Here is a 10,948-nt window from a genome sequence, read left to right as displayed (position 1 = left end):
TTTTTTTTTTTTTGAGACGGAGTTTCACTCATGTTACCCAGGCTGGAATGCAATACAACTTACTTATAATGTTAGTAGTTTTTTGTTTTCCATTCACATTCCCCAAGGTTATAACCAAACCAGAATTGTTTTTTTTTCCTTCCTTCCTTCCTTCCTTCCTTCCTTCTTCCTTCCTTCCTTTCCTCCCTCCTTCTTTCCTTCCTTCCCTCCTTCCCTCCCTCTCTCCCTCCCGCCTCCTGGGTTCAAGTGATTCTCCTGCCTCAGCCTCCCGAGTAGCTGGAACTACAGGTGCCCATCACTATGTCCAGCTAATTTTTTGTATTTTTAGTAGAGTTGGGGTTTTGCCATGTTGGCCAGGCTGGTCTTGAACTCCTGGCCTCATGATTCATCTGCCCGGGCCTCTCAAAGTGCCATGATTACAGGCATGAGCCACCACACCTGGCCTGTCTTCTTTCTTTTTTCTTTTTTTTATTTTTTAAACACGGGGTTTCACCATGTTGGTCAGGCTGGTCATGAACTCCCGACCTCAGGTGATCTGCCCGCCTTGGCCTCCAAAGTGCTTGGATTACAGGCGTGAGCCACCACGTCCGGCCCTGTCTTCTTTCTTAGAGCAAACTTTGGTGCTTGGGCCATCCACTACTTGGTAGCTTGTTGATCTCTATCATTGGCCCTATTTGAGGTGGAGAGGCAGAGTGAGACAGTCCCTTCTTTTCTGCCCACATTCTTTTGACTGGTGCTTTGTAAGGAGAACAGTTGTCCCCTTTGTCATCCAGGATATGAATAACAGGAAGTGACTGGGAGTGATCTGTGGATATCAGTATCCTGGCCTCCTTAGCATTCACTTTATCTTATCTTTGGATATAGAATTTGGACATTCCAATCTTAGAAAGCTAAAACTGATTCTTGGCCATCTTGGATTATTAACCGTAGGCAAAACTGTGTTTTTATATTTTGTATTTTTAGACCAGCTAGATCCAAACAAAGTTTGTCTCTTTCTTGTTGGACTTTACTAAAAAGTAAACATTTCAACATAATGAATATTCTATCAAGTCTGCAAACATCCAGCCTTGTTTGTTTAATACATGAGGAGTCCTAACATAAAACAGGCAGCAACCTAACCAGGTGTTTTTCTACCAAAATCATCATCATTCCTGACTGGGAAGTGGGGAAATTCTCACTACCTTGTGCCTCACCTCAGTTAGCCATTTCCACGTTTTAGGGGCTATTATTGTTATTATTATTATTTTGTGACAGAGTCTCATTCTGTCACCCAGGCTGGAGTTTCCAATGCTGCAATCTTGGCACACTGCAGCCTGCACCTCCCGAGTTCAAGCGATTCTGTGCCTTAGCCTCCTGAGTAGCTGGGACTACAGGAGTGTGCCACCACACCCAGCTAATTTTTGTAATTTTTAATTTTTTGGTAGAGATGGGGTTTTGCCACGTTGGCCAGTCTGGTCTCGAACTCCTGACCTTGGGTGATCCACCCTCCTTGGCCTCCCAAAGTGCTGGGATTATAGGCGTGAGCCACCACGCCCAGTATCACCTCTTTAAAGGCTCTATCTCCAAGTGCGCTCACACGGGGGGTTAGTGCTTCAACATACGAATTTTGAGGAGGCACAATTTAGTCTGTAATAGCACCATTTTCGGATGCATTTGGATTCAGGACCAAAATGAAGTCATTGATAATCTGCCCAATCCTTATCATGTTAAATAGTCTTTCATGTGCTGGCCTTTCACAGCTTTAAATTATATTATTATTATTTAATAACTTCAGTGCAAAGACAACGTCTTTTTCTCAGTGGTTCTAGTAAAATATTCTGCAGTTGCTCCTCATTGGCCTGGGTGGAACATGTGCATATCTTTGGAATAATCACTAGATCCAGGGAAATGGGATATGTTGGTTTTTCGTTCCTGAGTGATATGTCCACTCCTGGACCTAGGATGGGGGTGAAGTGTTCCACTTGAAACACAGGAGCTCAGAATAGGTAAGAGGATGTTTCTCCAAAGGAAAATTAAGGTGTTGCTATGAAGAGAACAAGGAACAGATGATGGTGGGCAAAATGCAACAAATACTACCTCCTGATGTCTAAATGTTCTTCTAATGCCAATATGCTGTGCTTTAATCTTGAGTCACTGAGTATCTTGAGCAATACTGGCCCATTGTTTTCTAGGACAGTGCTGGCATTGTTTATAAAATTCAGTATCTTTCCATAATGTCTGGAAGAGTAAAAGAAATATGTTATGGATTTTGAATTACAGAAGTGTATTGAAGCACATTTCTCTACTAAAAATGCTAAATTGGCTGGGCATGGTGCCTCACGCCTGTAATCTCAGCACTCTGGGAGGCCAAGGCTGGGGGATCACCTGAGGTCAGGAGTTCGAGAGCAGCCTGGCCAACATTGCAAAAACCCATCTCTACTAAAAATACACAATTAGCCAGGCATGGTGGCAGTCGTCTGTAGTCCCAGCTACATGGGAGGCTGAGGCAGGAGAATCTCTTGAACCTGGGAGGCAGAGGATGCTGTGAGCCAAGATCGCACCACTGCACTCTAGCCTGAGACACAGAGCAAGACTCCATCTCAAAAAAAAAAAAAAAAAGGATGCTAAATTGGACCCCCAAGGAACTGTGCACCAGCCATCATTTTAAGAAGTGCGAAGTTGGCCAGGCGTGGTGGCTCACGCCTGTAATCCCAGAGCTTTGGGAGGCTGAGGCAGGTGGATCACCTGAGGTCAGGAGTTCGAGACCACCCTGACCAACATGTTGAAACCCCATCTCTACTAAAAAGACAAAAACTATCTGGTTGTGGTGGCACACGCCTGTTATCTCAGCTACTCAGGAGGCCGAGGCAGGAGAATCACTTGAACCTGGGAGGCAGAGGTTGCAGTGAGTTGAGATTGTGCCACTGCACTCCAGCCTGCGCAACAAAACGAAACTCCATCTAAAAAAAAAAAGAAAAAGTGCAAAGTTGAACTTCACTGCAAATGATTATTCTGAGAGGTTTGTTTTCTTTTCTTTTTTTTTTTTTTTTGAAACAGAGTCTCATTCTGTTGCCCAGGCTGGAATGCAGTGGTGCAATCCTGGCTCACTGCAACCTCCACCTCCCGGGTTCAAACAATTCTCCTGCCTCAGCCTCCAGAGTAGCTGGGATTACAGGTATGCACTAGCATGCCTGGCTAATTTGTGTATTTTTAGTAGAGATGGTGTTTCACCATGTTGGCCAGGCTGGTCTTGAACTCCTGACCTCAGGTGATCTACCCACCTCAGCCTCCTAAAGTGCTGGGATTACAGGTGTGAGCCGCCTTGCCTGGCTGAGAGGTTTGTTTTCTAACATGGTTCTCTATTGATAGCCATAAGAATAGATTTCTATAAACCTACAAATAGCTACCTAAATAAAATACTAACCCTCATATAGGGAAAAACAATGAATTTATTTATTAATTAGAATATATTGATGTTTATGGTGTATTAATAATTTTTCTGAAAAATCTCTGTGTTCATTTATAGGTAAATGTTTAATGTTTTTGTGCTGCTTTTTTTTTTTTTTTTTTTTTTTTTTAACAGCTTCTAAAGCATGGGAGTGGCACAGCAAGGAGGCCCTGAGACCCAGGGCCTAGGAGAGCATTCCGTGGATATTTGCTACTTCATTTCTTTGTTTTGCGAAACTGTACCCTATTGCATGAGTCTTAGTCTTTTGTTCATGGAAGTATCACCAATGTTCATTAAAATTCAGGAACTGTGTGATGTCTCACACCTGTAATCCCAGCACTTTGAAAGGCTGAGGTGGGCAGATCACCTGAGGTCAGGAGTTCGAGACCAGCCTGACCAACATGGAGAAACCCCGTCTCTACTAAAAATACAAAATTACCTGGGCGTGGTGCTACATGCCTGTAATCCCAGCTACTCGGGAGGCTGAGGCAGGAGAATTGCTTGAATCCAGGAGGAAGAGGTTGCGGTGAGCTGAGTTTGTGCCATTCCACTCCAGCCTGGGCAACAAGAGCAAAACTCCATCATCTCAAAAATAAATAAATAAATAAATAAATAAAAATAAAATAACAAAAAATCAGGAACCAGGATATATATTTTTTTGCACTTACGTTGTCACTAGGATAAGCTATGAGATAAAGGTGGAAAAGGTCAGGCACAGTAGCTCATACCTGTAATTCCAGCCCTTTGGGAGGCCAACAGCTCAAACTTGAGCTCAGAAGTTTGAGACCAGACTGGGCAACATGGCAAGACCCCATCTCTAGAAATAAAAAGAGATAGAAGTGCAATGGTTCTGAGGACTACAGGTTATATGGTCCTACGCCCTGGCAATGGTTTATAAAATATAGGATGCCCCGCTTCCTGTCATCTGGCATGAGCTGTGAGTTTCATGCAGTATTCTCTTTTCCTCAGTTGTCAATTTAACCTCTAATCTTGTCATTCATTTATGCATTGTCACTATCTTTCTTGTCTCTACATGACCAAAGATAAGAGGTATGTCTCTTGAGTAAAATGGAGCCCACCACCTCCTAATTAAATTTTAGAAAATGAATTAATGTTATTTTGAGGATTATTTGTTCCTATTTTCTTTGTCTATACTAACAAGATGGTTAACTTCTTTTCTTTTTTTTTTTTTTGAGACGGAGTCTCACTCTGTCGCCCAGGCTGGAATACAGTGGGGTGATCTTGGCTCACTGCAACCTCTGCCTCCCAAGTTCAAGCGATTCTCCTGCCTCACCCTCCTGAAGATGGTTAACTTCTGTTGGACAGAAATGAAATTTGGCATGGCACCTCGAATACTATCTGTGAATGGAAATGACAGACAATGCACTGTTAATATTCTGTTTACCTCTAGAAATTAAGACTAGAGGTTAGGCCTGATGCAGTGACTCATGCCTGTAATCCCAGCACTTAGGGAGGCAGAGGCTGGAGGAGAGCTTGAGCCCAGGAGTTTGAGAGCTGCCTGGGCAATACAGCAAGACCTTGTTCTCCACAAAAAGGGGGGAAAAAAAAAAAAAGACTAATAGAATGCCATGGAAAGTTGGAAGTACTATTTATTTACTTATTTATTGAGACAGGGTCTTGCTCCATCACCCAGGCTGGAGTGCAGTGGCATGATCTCAGCTCACTCCAACCTCTGATTCCCAGGCTCCAGTGATCTTCCCACCTCAGCCTCCTGAGTAGCTGGGACCACAGGAACATGCCGCCACACCTGGCTAATTTTTTAGTTTTTGTAGAGATGGGGTTTTACCATGTGGCCCAGGCTGGTCTCGACCTCCTGGGCTCAAGTGATCTGCCAAAGTGCTGAGATTACTTATAGGTGTGAGCCACTGCAACCAGCTGGAGGTATCTTTTATGTTATAAAATAAACTTTTCCATTTAATTATAGTTTATACTGACAAAAGTACATACATTTTAAGTATATAGAGCAATGGTTTTACGAATTTTGACAAGAGGAACACAGGAATTTTGACCAACCCCAAGTCAGGAAATTGAAGACTGATACAACCCCATGCTCCCTTTGGGTTCCTGCCAGTCACTACTTCCTCCTTCCCAAAAGCAAACAACTATTCTGAACATTGACAGCATAGGTTAATTCGGCCTGTTTTGGAACTCACTATGAACTTTATTCTTTGGACCTGGCTTTTTCCACTCAATATTATATTTGTGAGAATCATCTGTAATGTTCACATATTCATTGCTGTATAGTTTTGCATTATAACCCCCACTTACGTTTTCATTGTTTCCAGTTTTTAGGTTTATTTTTTTGAAACGGAGTCTCGCTCTGTCGCCCAGGCTGGAATGCAGTGGCACCATCTCAGCTCACTGCAGTATCTGCCTTCTGGGTTCAAGCAATTCTCCTGCCTCAACTTCCCAAGCACTTGGGATTACAGGCGTGTTTCACCACACCCAGCTAAGTTTTGTATTTTTAGTAGAGACAGGGTTTCACCATGTTGGCTAGGCTGGTCTCAAACTCCTGACCTCATATGATCCGCCTGCCTCGGCCTCCCAAAGTGCTGGGATTACAGGCATGAGCCACTACTCCTGGGCCCACTTTTTAGTTTTTACGAACAATGCTTCTAGGAACAATTTTTCATTATTTTACCTTATGCACTATACTAAGTTTTTTTTTTGTTGTTGTTGTTGTTAAAAATAAAACGACGAAGATGATTTAATTAAAAGAAAACAAGGCCAGGTGCAGTGGCTTATGCCTGTAATCCCAGCACTTTGGGAGGCTGAGGTGGGTGGATCACCTGAGGTCAGGAGTTCGAGACTAGCCTGGCCAACATAGTGAAACTCCGTCTCTACTAAAAATACAAAAATTAGCTGGGTGTGGTGGGGGGTACCTGTAATCTCAACTGCTCAGGAGGCTGAGGCAGCAGAATCGCCTGAATTTGGGAGGCGGAAATTGCAGTCAGCTGAGATTGCACCACTGCACTCCAGCCTGAGTGACAAAGTGAGACTCTGTTTCAAAAAAAAAAAAAAGGAAAAAAAATCATTAATGAGGATTTCTCCATATCCCTAACAATTCTTAACCCTTTGACTACCCATTCTTCATAGTCTTTTTCAATTCCTCTTTCTCCCACTTCCCAAATGTGTTTACAACTTGTAGATTGAGTCTTAACCTCTGTTGCTTTTTTTCTTCATATTAGTTCCTTTACACAATTACTGCTGTGATGGGTTTCAGGTTGCTTCTATATAAATGACCTAAATCAGTGTCCCTTCCCCAACCCCACTCTCATACTCATTTCTTAGTCCTTAAGCTCTACATTTCATTTCAGTCACCTTTCCTACTTATTACACTAGTCTAGCACTAACCCTATGCTTTATACCCAGCTTAACTGTAAAAGGCAAATACTTTTTTATGTGAGGGTCCCTGTCCATATAAACAATTTGAGTCACTCAAAATCAGTGGTTCAATCTTGTGAGATCCCACAAAATAATATTGCTCTTACTAGGCACCTTTCTAGAAGTAGGCTGGGTACACCACAGCATAAGCATGGGTCTGGGAGTTCCTCTGGACATCTGGGAAACCCCTCTTGGGGGAGAGTAGAAGAGGGACCAAATGACAGGTAGGGTGTTAGAGAGTGCCCTGAAGGGATGAAATGGACATGAGGGCACTGTAGGTGACAAGGTTGCCTTGTTTCAGGCACTAGAAGAGACCTGCAACTATTTGAGAAAGGCACTCCAAAGCACAGGGGTCAGAGAGAGGAGGCCCTGAGGCCCACAGCTGAGGAGAGGATTCTACTGTCTAAGGACAATATGGTCTTCTTATTACCTTCAGGGTAAAGTCCAATCTTTTGTAACCTTTTAATTCCTCCGCAATCTGGCATAATTCTCTAACATTTGTGGAGGAAGGACTTTGCTTCAATGGGATGCTAGAGCCAGCTTTCACTGGCTCCCACGAGGCAATCATGTACATTTCTTCCCAAGTCCATGTTTAGTGATGTCACATCGGTAGCTTGAAATTTGCCATCGTGGCTTATTGGCAAATGCTATGAATCTGTTTTTCTGGTTTAAGAGTCAGTTAAACATATAGCCATACATCACTGCATAGATCACTGCTGAAGGTATATCTTTTTTTTTTTGGAGTTTCGCTCTTGTCACCCAGGCCGGAATGTAGTGGTGCGATCTCAGCTCACTGCATCCTCCACCTCCCAGATTTAAGAGATTTTCCTGCCTCAGCCTCCTGAGTAGCTGGGATTACAGGTGCCTGCCTGGCCAGTTTTTTGTATTTTTAGTAGAGATGGGGTTTTGCCACGTTGGGCAGTCTGGTCTTGAACACCTGACCTCAGGTGATCCACCTGCCTGGGCCTACCAAAGTGCTGGGATTACGGGCGTGAGACACCACGCCCAGCCTGGAATGTCTTCTTACTAGAGTGACAGAGGTTTTACTAAGGATCCCAAGAAAAGGTTGTTTTCAAAGTGTTTCCTAGTCAGAGAGTTTTTTGGAACTGAAGAACTTGAAGGGAGAGTAAGAAAATTTATTAGAAAAGGATAGAATTCTAGAAAGGCTTTATTTATTTATTTATTTATTTGAGATGGAGTCTTGCTCTGTTGGCTAGGCTGGAGTGCAATGGTGCAATCTTGGTCACTGTAACTCAGCTTCCTGGGTTCAAGTGATTCTCCTGCCTCAGCCATCCAAGTAGCTGTGACTACAGGTGCAGGCCACCATGCTGGGCTAATTTTTTTTTTTTTTTTCTTTTTTGAGATGATGTTTCTCTTTGTCTGCCAGGCTGGAGTGCAGTGACAGATCTCGGCTCACTGCAACCCCTGCCTCCCAGGTTCAAGAGATTCTCCTGCCTCAGCCTCCTGAATAGCTAGGACTGCAGGCATGTTCCACTAATGCTGGGCTAATTTTTGTATTTTTAGTAGAGATGGGGTTTTACCATGTTGGCCAGGCTGGTCTCAAACTCCTGGGCTCAACTTAATTTACCCTCTTTGGCCTCTCAAAGTGCTGGAATTATAGGCATAAGCCACTACGCCTGGACAAGGAAGGTTCCTTTATGTAAACTTAATTTAACTAAGGCCTTTGGTATCAGGCAGACATGGAAAAGTTGAACATCTCTGTCATTATTTTTATAAATTTAGATGATTTTAATACTAAGGACTAATAAGGAAAAACAAAATTAGATGCCAAATTTATATAAAAATATTAGTAAGTGTAATCTAGTAGTTAAAAATTGGTGCTAATGATAAAGAATACCCAATTAGGACTTATTGTAGGAATTCAAGGATAGTTCAATATCAGGAAAACTCTCAGCATAATTAATTATATTAACAAGTTTTAAAGAATCTTAGTAGATTTTGAAAAGATAATGGATAAATTTCAACAGCCATTTCTAATAAAATTCTAAAGTCAATGAAATAATTGACATATTTGACTATATTAACATTAAAAACTTCTACCTGGAGCACAGTGACTCACTCCTATAATCCTAGCACTTTGTAAGGCAAAGGTGGAAGGATTGCTTGAAGTTTTATACCAGCCTGGGCAACAAAGCAAGACCCCATCTCTACCAAAACAGAAAAAATTGCTGGGTGTGGTGGCATATGCCTGTAGTCCCAGCTACTTGGGAGGCTAAGGCAAGAGAGTTGGTTGAGCCTAGGAGCTAGAAGCTGCAGTGAGTTATGATCATGCCACTTCACTCCAGCCAGGATGATGGTGACACCCTGTCTCAAAAAATAAAATAAAACAAAAACTTCTTTTCATGAAAAGATACCACACACAAAATGTAAATGCAATCTACAGACTGAGAGAAAATGTTTGCAATATATATATTGTCATAGGAGGTTTTTTTTTTTTTTTGACAGTGTCCCACTCTGTTACTCAGTCTGGAGTGCACTGAAATGATAATGGCTCACTGTAGCCCTGAACTCTCAAGTTCAGGTGATCCTCCCACCTCAGTCTCCTGAGTTGCTAGGACCATAGGTGTGTACCATACCCAGCTAATTTTTATTTTTTTAAGGTATAAAACATATGAATTAAGAAAAAATAGAGATGGGGTCTTGCTGTGTTGCCCAGGCTGGTCTTGGGCTCCTGGGCTCAAGCAGTCCTCCTACCTTGGCCTCACAAAATGCTGGGATTACAAGCATGAGCCACTGTGTCAGGCCTAGTCAGATTTAAAGAAATTCTACAAATAAGTATATAAAAGACAAAGAATCTAAAAGAAAAATTGGAAAAGATTTAAATAGATAATTCACTCTTGACTAAAAGGATATTCAGTCTCACTGTTTTTCTTTTCTTTTCTTTTCTTTTTTTGAGATGGAGTCTCACTCTGTCACCCAGGCTGGAGTGCAGTGGCATGATCTTGGCTGCAACCGCTGCCTCCAGGGTTCAAGCAATTCTCCTGCCTCAGCCTCCCAAGTAGCTGGGATAACAGGCATGCTCCACAACACCCAGCTAGTTTTTTTCAGGATGGGGTTTCACCATGTTGGTCAGGCTGGTATTGAATTCCCAGCCTCAGGTGATCCACCCACCTTGGCCTCCAAAGTGCTTGGATTACAGGCGTGAGCCACCACGCCCGGCCCTAGTTTTTATATTATTAGTAGAGACAGGGTTTCGACATTTTGGCCAGGCTCATCTCAAACTACAGAACTCAAGTGATCCACCAGCCTTGGCCTCCCAAAGTGCTGGGATTACAGGTATGAGCCATCATGCTCAGCCTCAGTCTGACTGTTAATAAATGCAAATTAAAACAATATGAGATGCCATTATACATCCATTAGATTAGCTGAATTTCTTTGGTTCTTTTTTGTTTGTTTGTTTTGATTGCTGTGTCACACAGGCTGGAGTGCAGTGGTATAATCTCAGCTCACTACAACTTCTGCCTCTCAGGTTCAAGTGATTGTCTTGCCTCTGCCCCCCGAGTAGCTGGGGTTACATGTGTGTGACATTACACCCAGCTAATTTTTGTATTTTTAATAGAGATGAGATTTTGCCATGCTGACCAGGCTGGTCTCAAACTCCTGACCTCAAGTGATCCACCCACCTCGGCCTCCCGAAGTGCTGGGATTACAGGCATGAGCCACTGTGCCTGGCTGTAGATTAGCTAAATTTCTGAAGCATGATAATGCTAAGTGTTAGCAAGGTTGTGGAACAACTGGATTCTTCTAGACTGATGGGAGTATAAATTGGTGCCGTTACAATTTTGCAACATCAGGGAAAACTGAAAATATGCACAACATACTAAAACATGCACTCTTCATGAAGAGACCCCCCCATCCCCCAAAAGGCTTTGTGTGAGCAACATGGCTGTTTATTTACCTGGGTGCGGGCAGACTGAGTCCAAAAAGAGAGTCAGTGGAGGGTGGAGTTGGTTTCATAGGTTTGGGGTTGGCAGTGAAAAGTTACAGAAGTTACAGTTTAGGGAGGTTTTTGCAAGCTGGGAGGGGCTCGTAGGGTCTGGAGTCACCAGGTTGACCAAGGCTGGTTACAAAGTCCAATTACCTTATCAACTGAGG

This window comes from Sapajus apella, unplaced genomic scaffold (assembly GCF_009761245.1).
Source record: "Sapajus apella isolate SASKATOON/1434 unplaced genomic scaffold, GSC_monkey_1.0 scaffold84, whole genome shotgun sequence".
NCBI lineage: Eukaryota > Metazoa > Chordata > Mammalia > Primates > Cebidae > Sapajus > Sapajus apella.
This window is presented reverse-complemented; position numbering follows the sequence as displayed.